The sequence below is a fragment of the Crotalus tigris genome, unplaced genomic scaffold (assembly GCF_016545835.1).
Source record: "Crotalus tigris isolate CLP2741 ecotype Arizona unplaced genomic scaffold, ASM1654583v1 scf7180000024370.6872682, whole genome shotgun sequence".
NCBI classification, from domain to species: Eukaryota; Metazoa; Chordata; class Lepidosauria; order Squamata; family Viperidae; genus Crotalus; species Crotalus tigris.
The window spans coordinates 5224207-5238155 of record NW_024100540.1 but is presented as its reverse complement, the minus strand read 5'-3'; the positions used below and the strand labels follow the sequence as shown (position 1 = coordinate 5238155).

Below are 13949 nucleotides of genomic sequence, written 5' to 3'. Positions count from 1 at the left end.
ATTTTATTTTTAAGTGAATATTTAAGGAGATGCTTTGTGCAAAGGAAAGCTTTAGTAAATAAGAAAAAAAGTTTGTTAATCCATTTTTTCTGTTTTGTAAACAAGGTGTAAGAAAACTGCAGCCATATGATTGATTGATAAACAAACAAACAAACAAACTGCAGAATGTGTAATCAGCATGCATTGGGAAGAAGCTTGTAAAAATTACATTTTTTTTTAATTTGGGGAAAAGTAGATAATGTTTACAGGCAAAGAATATTTGTTTCAACTTCCCAAAAGAGGGTGATCAAAAAGCTCCTAACCTCTTGTTTTCTGTATTAGATATTAATCTATAAAGCAATTCCATTAGTCTACCCAGAGATTTTACATAAAAATTAAAGTTAAATGTAATGTTTGAAAGCAGAGTTAGATATAGAATCAGTCTTTCTGCAGCGAATTGCTCATAGCCCTTTTGATTTCTTCTAATTTTTTTTAGAGATACATTGGACGTACATTTAGAGCTACATTAATTTTGAGAGCCACAGAAGCAATTCTGGTTTATATCTTTATTTTTTAAATACACTGATGTAATTAGACCTGGTTTTATAATGTTTCATTAGTGTTCAGTTAGTAAGCACAAGTAAAATAAACGGCAGCAGTGTAATATGTAAGAAGTATCTCATATATGATTGTTAATTTAAATTGATGTTGATTTAAATTCTGTGATGGAAGTAATTTAAATACGTGGTGGCAGATAATTTAGTGTCTGCTGTAATTCAGGCTTCCCTGATTTATATAATTGTCTAAAAGAGGTTCAATTCTCTTTTACAAATAGGGAAAAAGAACAAACACAAGAAGAGGAACATTTGATGGAAGAAAAGAAAAAGAAAAAGCAGGAAGAAAAGAAAAAGAAGGAAGGTGCTCAGAAAAAGGTTTGTTAAGATCTCAGTTATATAATTTAACACTTAGCCAATTTCATTAGTGTGAGTTGGAAATATATTGAGAAATATAAATAGTCTAATTAGGTTTCATTATTTGTAAAAATTACCAAATATTATGCATAAGTTTGATCTTATTTTCACTTCTTCAGGCCATATATTTTACCACAAGCAGATTTCCTTCTGGCCTGATCAAATGTTTTTATTAAAGCAGAGTTTAAGTAGTCTATGAACAGTAGCTAAACATTACCATCTGAAATAACTCCCAGGTGAATTATGTATTTCAGCAACATAACAAGAGCTAGAGGTTATAACTTAGAGGTTATGTGGCTTTTAGTATTTCATAAAATTCTGCAATTAGTAGATTTTACTTATTAACAAATATTGTTTTCCAGATAATACATTTTTTTAGGACAATATATTGACCACAGATGATTTTGCTTTCCTAATTTACAAATTCAGCTTTTATAATTTTCAGTTTCTATAGTATTTAGATAAAGGCACTACTGTATTCTGATTTGAGGGCCAGAAACAATCATTTTCTGTATAATGTCTGGTATATCTTTAAGATTTTTAAAAATGTCAGTCCCATTTCCAAGTTCACATAATAGGGATAAGAAGTGCAGTCAAGCAATCAAGAATCAAATAATACTTAGTACAGACAATAGCATGGTTCCTGTCTGGTTCAGAATTTAAGTCAACAGGATGTAGCGTTAATGGTAAAACTGTCAGATCAAGTCAGAGATTAGGCTTTTCAGAAAGTTGTACAAGATGTCAAGCCAAGTCTGAAAATTAGACTGTCATAAACATTATTTTGATATTTGACTGGTCTCAGGAGAAGCTTAAATATTGGAAGAACTTGAACTTCATTCACATTCAAGTTTTGCTGATCAAAGCTATTGTGTTCCCCGAAAGTAAGATCTACCCTGAAAATAAGCCCTAGCTTGATTTTTGGGGAGGGGCCTAATATAAGCCCTATCCCAAAAATAAGCCCTAGTTTGGGGGAAGGCACAACCTAAAAATCAAGCCAGGGCAGGGATCAGGGTGTGGAGTTGCTCCATGTCCCCCACACCCACTTACCTTGCAGCCAGATCTTTCCTCACTGGCCCACTTCTGTGGCATCCACAGGTCTGCATTTCGCAGCCTTCTGAAAGGCCACTGCAACTGAGAACAAGCTATGGATTCAATCCATAGCTCAGTTCTGCAATGGTTTTGCAGCTGAGAACTGAGCTATGGATTGAATCCATAGTTCGGTTCTCGGCTGCAGTGGCCTTCCTGCAAGGCCTTTGACTGCGAAATGCAGGCTGGAGTTCCACTCTCAGATGTAGAATGAAGCTGCTACTTTAGGCGCAGAAGAAGTAGGCTGGCTGGGCGGGGCTGTCTGTGCTGGAAAAACACACCACCAAAAATAAGACCTGGTGCCTCTTTTGGAGGCAAAAGAAAATAAGACCGGGTCTTATTTTTGGGGAAACACAGTAACTGAAGAAATTGGCTACTTAGAACTGACAGCCTATTACTGAGTAGATCTTAACTGCCAAGTAGATCATTACTCCCAATATACTTTATCAAGCACCCCCACGCTCCTTCCTTAATTTGCCATTTAGGATTGAATTGACATTCTTGCATGCTTGAAGTCTGTGTTGGGGTCATAGTTAAATACTGAATTGTCAGGAGCACTTGGGAATGGTTCCATCAGAATCTCAGAGCTGGGCATTAACACTACTTTGATCAATTTGAGATTTTTCCCAGTTCCTATTCATTCCCTCTCCCTTTCTCCCCTTTCTAACAAAGAAGATTTGTCTGAAGGGACTATGGCAATAACAAACTTTTACAGTGATTGCTTTTCATTAAAAGCAAGAGTTAATAATTTCTTACTTTTTAAAAAATATTGTTCTTTATAATAACAAGCTTTATTCCATAATGTAACATGTTGCAAAGATTTTACCAAGACCCGTCCATCATATTGAGGGATGGGACCTTCTCATCCCACTGCGATGGGCCTATCCCACTCGTGCCAGCAGAGGAGGAATGTTGTGGGTCCTGTCAGCCCGATTATTCCGGCTGGTGGGGTCTAGGATGCGGGCCTTCTCTGCTGTTGCTCCTGCCCTCCGGAACATCTTGTCCCCCAATATGAGGTTGGCCCCAACCTCCTATTCTTTCATAAGGGTTTAAAGACCTGGCCATGCCAGGTGGCTTGTGGCCCCAACAGGGGAACAGCACAGTGGAGGTTGATTGATTAATAACAGATCTCACCTCCCCCCCCCCCCCCGTTCTGCCTCTGCCCTTCCCATATGTCCTTGATTTTAATCTTGGTTTTAATTTACTCTTGTTTTAATGTAGATGTATTTTTATATCTGTAAGCCACCCAGAATTACCATATGGTAAGACGGACGGCCAACAAATTAAATAAATAAATAAAATCATTTTATTTTATAACCCAAATCATCTTTTTTCTTCTTCTTTTAATGGGGATGGATTTAGAGTTGTTCTTTTTCACATTGAAATGACAGTCTGTTTCGGTATATATGAGGTTAGTTCAGTGGAATTTTTTTTCTGGATGAATGGAAGAATAGGTAAGCTTCATCAGTAGCTTCTGTCCTTGTTGGCAGCCTACTACAAAGTACTGGGGAATCTTCCAGAACAAAGGTGATACTTGCAGTGGTAGTGTTGAGATCTAGACTTTCAAATCCTTCTCAGCCTCAGCTGTTGTGTTCCATCAGAGTTCTGTATACATGTAGTCCTTGACGTACAGCAGTTTGTTTAGTGACCATTCAAAGTTACAACGACACTGAAAAAGGTGGTTATGACCATTTTTCACAGTAAACAACCATTGCGACATCCCCGTGGCCATGTGATCAATATGCTTTGCTGAATATTTATGATGGTTACAATGTCCCAGGTGATGTGATCCCCTTCTGACAAACAAGGTCAATGGGAAAGCCAGATTCACTTAACAACCGTGTCACTAATTTAACAATAGTGATTCATTTAATAACTGGGACAGGTCATAAAATGGGGCTTAACAAATGTCTCACTTAACAACAGAAATTTTGGGCTCAGTTCTGATTGTAAGTCGAGGACTTATATGTAGTATAACTACCTCTATAACCATAACTATGCCACCATCAGCTGCTTTAATTTCAGTACCAATTTGCCTAAGAGCTGATATGCTACAAGCTGCTATGGAAACTGGTCCTGAAATTAAACTGGTGGCATGGTGATGGTGCTCATAGAGGTAATTATGGTAAAATTACCATAAAGTTATTGACAATAATTTACTTTATTGGCATACATATGGTAACACAAAAAATAACTGTATAATGTAAAATAATAAAACAACATAATAGACTAAAATGAAAATGTGGCAGTTTAAATTATCATCAGAATGTTTGATAAAATCAAACATCTAAAACAGCCTTTAATGTAATAGTTCAAGAAAGGTAGAGAGAAGGCAACAGACTTCTCTTTGAATATTGTTCTGCATTCTGTTCACATAATAATAGTTTTGAAATATTTAAAGCAGCAGAGGGAATCCAGAACTCCTCTGAATACATTCAAGCTCTTTATGTATTTAAAACTATCCAAATCATGCTCATTATAATATTAATATGTTTAATATCACTTATTCATTCAAACATTCATGAGATACTTAGGTTATATCCTTTCTGTGTTGCCCTAGAATGGTTACAAACTAAATTTTGTATGTAGGCATACGCATATGGACAGGTATATACCCACTAATGTACCTATTTCATTACCTAGACTAATTAAATCACTGACAGTCTAGATTCTTTTTATAACTTAATTTGTATAATTATTCAAATACATGTGTAATTAATTTGAAGAGTTCAATGTAAATATATTGAAGTATTTTATTTCATAATATGTCACCTTAGTATACATACCGTATATTCAATATTTTCTGGTAGCAAAGCTACAGTTTACTTTGATCGCTATAAACTAGAGCCAGTATAAATTACCTGCATGTTTACTGTGTTCTTTTCATTATTTGTAACAAAATATTCTAAGCTTATACTTTTTAATGAAGTTATGAATAAAATATATGTGGTGAAGGAAAGGTGTGCAGCCTGATATTTTCTTAATTGCTTAATTCTTGAGTTTGTGAAGTTTACACTCGAAGGTTCCTGAAAAATTCAAGCTTGTATATCACTAAGCTAGAAAGTCCAGAATCAACAATATTCAGTTTTGCTTATCCTTAGAACACTAAATTGGTTCCGAAAACACTCCTATATTTACATAACCAACAGAGAAATCCCATTCCAATATATTACAATGATTCAAAAACCACTAGTAGTAAAAATACAACCAAAGCTATATATAGATGAAATAAAAATTAAAACACACATGCACACACGCGCACACACACATACACACAAAATATTAACATATGGGCTGACATTAAAATAAACTGCTTATCTACTGCTGATCTTCCTGCAAAATTGCTCAGAACATCAAACCAAAAATTGGGAAGACTATATAAACACAGTGATCATGTTCTATGTACGCTATGACTAATTGTTGAGGCTATATGTTTTAATTTTTTTTTTCACATTGTCTTCAATAAAAAATCTGGCTACTAACTGGTATTTTGTTGTTTTTGTCTTTCAGGCTGCTGAACAAAAAACCAAAGGTAATTAAATATATATATATATTGATTTAAATTGTTTCCATGGCTATTATAGCAAGAACATGATACAGTATATAATAATATGACAAGAACATGTTTCATACTATTACTCAATTTTGTGATTATAAAAGGGCTGCAAATCAATCCTGGTACTGATTTTAATTGAGTTCTTAAGCAAGTTGGTAACTTTATAGCAGTTCCAGCCCAGCAATACAATACTTAAACTGCATGAGGTATGGACATAGAATATATAGCCACTAGTGGCGAATATCTGTAGCTCAGGTGTAGGATGAGGGTGAAAATTCATTCTTAGAGCTTGTGGGTTGGTTTCTGAACGTTTCGTTACCAGGCGAGGTAACATCTTCAATAAAGGGATATCAGGTCAGTGTTCTTTGTTCACTGACCACTGACATCCCCTAAACTCTGCTGAAGATGTTACTTAGCTTGGTAATGAAACGTTCAGAAACCAACCCACAAGCTCGGAGAATGAACCTTCACCCTCATATATAGCCAACTTGTAGATAACAGCAAAATTGCAATAATTTTTTGTTGGCTTTATTATCTTTTTACTACCTTATTTATCTGATAACAGGAAAAAACATAACTATCATTTTCATGTCCAAAAAGAGACAGTAAAAATGTAAAACCAAATCATGTCATGTAACTCTTAAAAATAATAGTGCATAATAAGCTCATTCATTTCAGTAGTTCTAGGACTCATAGGGGGGAAATTGCATTCATTAAAAAGGTCACTACAGTTTTAATCTACATCTAAAAAAGCAGATGGTAGAGCATTCAAGCATGTTCTGGGAAATGTTTCCTAGTATTGGGGCCCAATACTAGGAAATGTTAAAATAGCAAGGTAACAGGCTGATTCCTGGTATTCAGAAATAATAATTATTTAAAACTCTAGGTTTTAAAATTTTGAGATACTGCCCAAACCCTTTTGTTGTTCTTTGTGCTAAATATGTTGCCTAAGAATATTTCTAGCCCTGTCGTACCTCAGAGAAATAGATCTAGTTTAGGCCTAATAAGCAGATTCCTTTTCCTTCATGTTCCATTGCCTTTGGATTGAGATAAACATTGCTACTGCATATAAATCAAGAAAATTGGGTTTTCTGTCAACTGTGTGGAAAGCTTCCCAAGTTAAAATTGTGACAAAGATTGTCAATCAGAATGATAGATGGTCACATAGGAAGTTCTGAACTAAATTTGAAATAAATTTGCTTCATCCTGCATCAAAATCACTATAGCTGAGATGCTGCCAGAGACTTTAACGCCATGTCCAAAAAGTGAAATTGGAAACTGAGCAGAAAAGAAGCTTGTTTTTAAAATTTAAAGTTTCACTACTGTTTAGGTATTATTTTAACGTAAATGTAGAGAAACATTTTCCATGATTCTTACATACTCATCTAGTCCCCACATCTGTTTTTATAAAATATAATAGCAAATTCTTTGTCCTATATGTAGATTCTGTATGATCTGTACTTTACATAATCCTGTAAAAATGCAAAACATAGCATTTATATGGCATAAACAGCATTGCTTCATATCAGAAATTCAAATTGTGGTTAGGACTAAGCAATACTGCATGAAACTGAAAATATAAACCAGGGACTTGGAGTCATTTTGAGCAAGAAGACCTTGTGTGGCAAATGTATGCACTGGAATTTATTAACCAAAGTCTGAAGAAGAGCACATCATATATCACAGATAGCATTGTAGTACTTGATTGATTTTAAATTCAGAAATCAACTTTACTGTCATCAACAATAAATCCCATTATTGAATGCTAATGGAACTGCAGATAAATCAAAAAGTAAAAATAAGAGGGAGTATTCAGTATAGGGAAAATCCAGTGTGTTTAGGCTTGAGGAAGTCCACAAAACCTGCAGAAACCCTTTAATAAAAATATAATTCTATATATGTCTACTGAAAAGTAAATCCATTGAGTTCTGTTTAACTTTCCTCTAAAATAATGAGTATTGTAGTTGAACTGTCTCATTGAAGAAATACAATTAATACATCTACAAATCTAATTCTTCGTTCTTGCCTTTTGTAGACTTCTTGAAATCAATTTGCTTTGAATATTGAAAGGTCATATTAAGGGCAGATTACCACAAGATGGTGAAGTAAGTGGTAGCCCCTTTGTCACTGCCTTTACTTGGAAGATGAACTAACTATTCATGTCCCACAGCCTGTTTAATTAGCTTAGCAATAAAAGATATTTTAGCAGATCTACATTTGCCCATCGTTGGCTTACTGGACTTCTTCTGAAACATTCATTAATTAATATCTATTTTATTGTTGTGCTTTCTGGACCAAAGACTATAATAAAGATTTTATTTGAGTCATGCAGATGTGTTGCTCCTAATTCAATTAAAAACAGATGTGCCATATCTATTTACCTATGTTTATTTGTTTCTTTGCTTTTCACTCAGTGTTGACACTTGACAATTGCCTAGACTAGGGGTGTCAAATTTTGCCAGATGCGTCATGGCAAAACCGCGCCCACCCCATTGCCAGCAACAGAAAAAAAGTTGTGATATGTTGCAACACGTCACGTGACTTTGCGAGTTTGACACCCCTGCCCTAGACTAATCCCTGACATTTTCTTTGTAAGGTTTTTGAAAGCAGTTTGCCATTGCTTCCTTCCTAGGCTGAGAAAGGGACTGGTCCAATGTACCAAGTTGGCTTCATGCCTAAAGTGGGACTAGAACGCATGGTTTTTTGGTATCTGGTTAACCCATAATCACTACACAAAACTGGCACTCATCTACCTATCTATCCACAGGCGCAGGGGAAGGGAGGCATATCACTATTGGTTGTCTGAGCTCTATCCAGTCTCTTCTAAGTATTATCACATCAGTAGCATTTTGAAAAATATGCAACATTTAAACACATTCTTTTATCTTTCCCCTGTTTTTCTTCTGTCAGGTTACTTGTATTTGTTTTTATTTAACTGTGTGATGTATATGTCTTTTAATTTAATTATTGTGACACAGATAGTTCTTCAATTCAATGAGGTAGCACACTTTCCACTTACGTGCTTCCTTACCTGACTGATTCTTGTTCCTGTAGCCAAAAACTTATACAATAAGGTAGAAGGAATTCTTTTCAGTAGTGCTTTCTGTATGCCTCTGATAACTTTTGAATGTGTCACTTACTTCAATGCTTGGCCTCAGTGCCTCCATTACTTATTCTTCTTTTGGGACCATTTCTCATATTTGAGGCTTTAAGCTACCAGTTGTTTTGAAATCCAAAGAACATGACTGCTTCCAAGGTCATAGCTAGTAATTTAACTACCAAGTCCTCAGCACAAATTTATAATCTAGAGAGAAACTTGAGAAACAGATATTATGTAGATCAACCAAATTCCTCTCTTGTGCCATTTTCAGTACCAGATGCAGTGGTTTCGCCCATGCATCATCCAGAATGAACCCAAAACACATATTGTGTTTCAACACCTATCCAGATTGTATCAGCTGGTGAACCTTGTCAACTATTGCTCAGATTTTAGATTCTGTATCTTGTTTCCCTGTTTTTTTCTAATTTGTACTATGCCAGCAACAGCGCAGATATAATGCACAGGGCTTCTGTAGGAGGGAGGAATAGGTCAAAATCACAGGCCAATCAGGCTTCAACAAACATGCCCTTTCTTTGCCTAGTGGTAAGCTGGATTCAGTAACAGCCCTCCATTTTTTAAGATGATTCTGCTACATTGTTTGCCTCCCAGCTTTCTTTTCCCCCCACTTAGCATAAAACTCATGCTATTCATCAGTATATAACTGTGACTGAAAAAAACACAGTAAAGACTTCTGGTTCCTTTAATTTATTATCACCCTCAATCCAAGACATGAAGATATTTTACCTATTGTAGGCATAATCATACAAGGATTCTTACTTTGTTTTTCCAACAAAAGCTCCAGGTCCTTCTGCTTCCCTTTCTTTCCTTCTTTCTTTTCTTTTCTTTTTTTTCTTTTCTTTTCTTTTCTTTTCTTTTTCCTTCCTTCCTTCCTTCCTTCCTTCCTTCCTTCCTTCCTTCCTTCCTTCCTTCCTTCCTTCCTTCCTCTCTCCATCTCTTTCTATCCTGTTTTTCATTTTTGTTACATTTTAACTTCTAAATGTTTAGAACCTATTGTTTTATAAGAACTTATTGTCGGGATTTGGAATGTATTCAGGGCCCCATTTCTTGGCTTTGCTGCTACATTGGATAATTGCCTTGGCTGCTGATCTACCTATTTTTGCATTGTTTGTATTACTTTTAAATGTTTTATTGTTATAAGAAATATACACCTCACAGAATGACACAGTTGAGATGGGCAACCATAGAAATTAAATAGATAAATCTTATTTGAAGTATGGCTATCGAATCTTTGGTCACTAATGTTCTCGAGCTATTCTTAATAGCAGTCTCAGCTGATTGTCATAATATCAGAACTATTTCTGGATAGATTATATACTTCACTTGCACATTTGATGCAATATGATCTTCATCAGGAATGATCAGATGGCTCTATCCTTTAGTAAGTATCATTTTCTTCATGATTTTGTAGGACAATTTTAATACCAGTGGCTGCATTTTTTATGTTACCAATTTCAGTCCCTAGACATGATATTTTGTGTGTTACACCTATACACATTTATATTTATTTGCTTTTTACTAACATCATAATTTCAACAGATGGAAGCACCTGGTTGGCCTCGTCTAAGCTTGAAAGCTGATCCAATTTAGCACTTGGATAGGATAACTCTTCACTTTTTTCCCCACTTCTGAAAAGCCTTGCCAAGAAAACTGCAGTGACTTCTCCAGGCAGTCTTGGAAAATTGAACATGATTAAATGGAAGAAGGAAAAAAAGAGTTCTCCAGAGAATACAGGGGTACAGGCTGGGAAAGCATTCCACAAGATGGTAAAGCCAAATTAGTTAAATACTATTGCAAATAAATTTACATGGTTATATATCTGTTAAATCATCAGTAGTTGAAATGTCAAACTCGGCTAAGAGACTTGGTTTTATATTGTCATATAAAATATTTTTATGTGCCATAGCATAAAATGTTGGGCAGCATATAGTGTAAATTTAATAGATAATAATCATGATAAAATGATGATTATCACAAAATTGTTTTTCCTGAATCTGCTGCCACATTTTCTTTAGCTGTTTCAATACTTTGGTTTTGGAAAAGTTTTGTTCTGTTGAAATTCAGGCATTAAAAACATTGTAACTGAACTTTCCTCTCACCGTTCCTGCTAATATTCCTGCTTAGTGTTATCAGCAGAATTATAGCCAAAATAAAAATAGTGAAAAATAAGGGGAAGATACTCATATGCTTGAGGGAAATTTCAGGTTTATAGAGCTGTTCAGTTAGATAGGAAAAATTAAAGGATCAAACGACCTCAAAACATCCTTGGAAAAATTGGAATTTTTAGAGGAAAACCTAGAGGATTAGAATCTACTATTCTGTACCTTTAATAAAAGGATCACTGCATTTTCCCTTTAAGCAATACTAAACTCCATAGAAACAGTGATCAGACTAAGAATATGGAGTGCTCCCTCTGCTGTTTGTAAAGCGTTCCTCTTTTTGATTACTCATAAAGAAGGCTTCAAGAGGCAGCTCTTTTTTTCCCATTGACAGGATGATAAGCTACATTAGGGCATTGTTGCTTTTCCTCCATATATTTCCCACATCTTGCGTCTTTCTGTGATTCTGGGAAAGTCTTAATTGTAAATGATCCTTCAGTTGCTTCTGAATACTTCTTTATATCCAGAATGTTGGGTTGTGTTTTTTTTTTCTCTGATGACTGTGCTTTGAACCAAATACTAGTGATTCTTAAGTTCGGCCTGTGGTGGTTTAGAATGCTTGTATGTAATTTGAAATAAAACATTTTAGGGGCTAATACTTTTTTGCTTATATCTATAGTTTATCCAGAAATGGGACCATTAATACCTACTTTATTTGTATCCTTATTTTGGGTTCTGCTTTACAAATTAGGAGTTTTATTCTGCTTGGTCCAGTTACAAATAGTAATACTTCTAGAAATAGTTCTTACTGTTTACATTTAGGTCAGTAATAGTGTATGACTGACCTAAAATCTTCCCTGAAATCAAGTTTTTCACTTCCTATCATAAATTGATATAAGCAAAGCTGTAATAAATGCTGTTGATTTGTTAGTTATATTGCTGCTTAATACAAAGCATGTGTCTTGAACTAAACTGCAAAGAATTTTGAATGAATGAAGTAATAGCATAATATTATTAGTGGTTTTAATAAAACATTTAATTCATTGTAACATTGATGTAATAGAAACTGATTTACTGGGAGTGGCATTTAATTAATTTAATTCAATTTAGAGAGTTAACTCTATTACATATTAGTACAGAAAATTACCTCTGAACAGTCATTTCTCATTGGTGACATGCAATAAGTTAATTTAGCTCTTGAGTTCGTTTGGGTGCTTTGTGAGTTGTGCTCACTGTTGCCATGGTGATGGGTGCTCAAGCAAGAGCTGTCAACTAAAACAATAAATAGAATAAGCCAGCTCTGCACATTGGCACAGTTGTTGTTAGTCTGTAAACACAGACGTATGGATTCTGTTTGCTCTATGCTTGATTTTGGTCTCTTTAGTGTTTTTTGAGGTAGCCATTGTTTATGCATTTATAATTGATAAAATTGCCCTGGAAGATTTAGCATACATATCTTTGAAGGCGTGTCTCATTATGTAAAAGTGTGAATATATGTGCACAGAAGGGTTCATTGCTATGTGTGTAACAACTGAAAGGAGTCTTGCTAGTTTTCATCAGCTCGGTGACTGTAGAACTGATTTGGCCCAGCTTTTTGTGAGTGTATATATGCTTGTATATATGGGAGAAAAAGAGAGTGAAGATGAAAGAGAGGATGCTTTCTTCCTTCCTTTTTTTTGTACAGCAGTGAGAATTACAAAAACTGCTGGATCTGCATTCCCAGTGTTCCTGAATAATTTAAATGCTGCTTCCCATATATGCCATTAATATATGATAGCCCTACAGACGTAACATTCTGTTAAGATTTAGATGAATTAATGACTCTTCCTGCTACTGTATCATTCCAGTTTTTCACTTTTAGACACTTGAATGTGTCTGCTTTAAAAATGGATTAGCCATCTGAAGAAGGAAATTATTTTGTCATTTTAGCCCGTCTTTTAAATAGTAGAAGTAGAAGTAGAAGTAGAAGTAGGAATAGAATAGAATAGAATAGAATAGAATAGAATAGAATAGAATAGAATAGAATAGAATAGAATAGAGCTGGAAGGGACCTTGGAGGTCTTCTAGTCTAGCCCCCTGCTCAAGCAGGAGAACCTATACCGTCTCAGACAGGTGAATCTCCAGTGATGGAGTGCCCACGATTTTTGGGGGTAAGCTGTTCCACTGATTGATTGTCCTCACTGTCAGAAAGATTTATATCAGTTGAATAGTGCCCCTGCTTAGAATATATTTTGAAAGCTTCTGTTACTTAAAGGCAGAAAGGCTGGAAACAGAGAACTCCAAAGATTTTCCTGCAGCAGTACTAGGTTTAAGTGATCAGAATTGAACAGCAATTTTAACATATAGAATGCAAACATATTTATTTGCTGCAATGTGTGGAACATTAAACATGGGTATGCATCTAAGAAAGTCACATATATAATATCTCACTGGGTGCAAGTATGCTTAGAATAAACTGCAAAGATGTTGTAGAAATGGACAAGTTTGTTCAAATGAAACATGTTTCCAAGTTTCTTAACACTTGGGAATGGGTTTTAATCTTAGGAAGCTTCTTTAGTAAAATGCATATAAACCATTTTTAATCTTTTCATGTTAAACATGTGAAGCTATGTAAAGGTAGCTGGGCAGGGCTTCTATACATGTCCATAGCTGTGCTGTTGTTGGAGACAACATATGGATAAATCCAGGTAATGGTGAATCCAACCATTAGGAAGGGAGTGGTTCCACCGGAGCTTAAAGAGACTCCACCTGCTCTTAAAGAAACTGTCTCTGAATTCAACAGTTCTAGACAATTGTGTTTTTTTTTTTTTTTTGCATCCAAAGTTTCTCTTTTTTTAGGAAAGATTATTTAAAAGGTCTCTAGAAGAAACCAATAATTTGAAGTTCAGCTCAGATTGGGATACAGCACAGAGGTGACACGGATCACACTTGGGTGACCTTTGGTAGAACCAAAATAGGATGGTCCTCAGTCTCTCTGTGGCCTTTGATAACAATGATCATGGTATACATTTGGATTAGTTTTGGCATTGGAAATGAGGCATGATCTAGTGCAGTGTTCTGTTCCCTGCCAAGTGAGTTCCAGTTGATGTAGGTAGGATGGGAGACATCTAGCCTTAGTTCATTGCTTTCTAGACTTTCTC

At 35.2% G+C, this 13949-nt stretch overlaps 1 protein-coding gene across 4 annotated transcripts in view; it reads left to right on the top strand.

The window, feature by feature from the left end:
- The first annotated feature begins 854 nt into the window (after positions 1-854).
- The window catches only part of TNRC6C (trinucleotide repeat containing adaptor 6C), a 102306-nt gene continuing 89211 nt past the window's right edge, over positions 855-13949 (top strand). For all 4 annotated transcript variants that reach the window (XM_039328075.1, XM_039328079.1, XM_039328074.1 and 1 more), the window contains exons 1-2: positions 855-911; positions 5547-5568. The gene's annotated coding sequence lies outside the window, so the exon portion shown is untranslated. The remainder of the gene's footprint in view (positions 912-5546; positions 5569-13949) is intronic.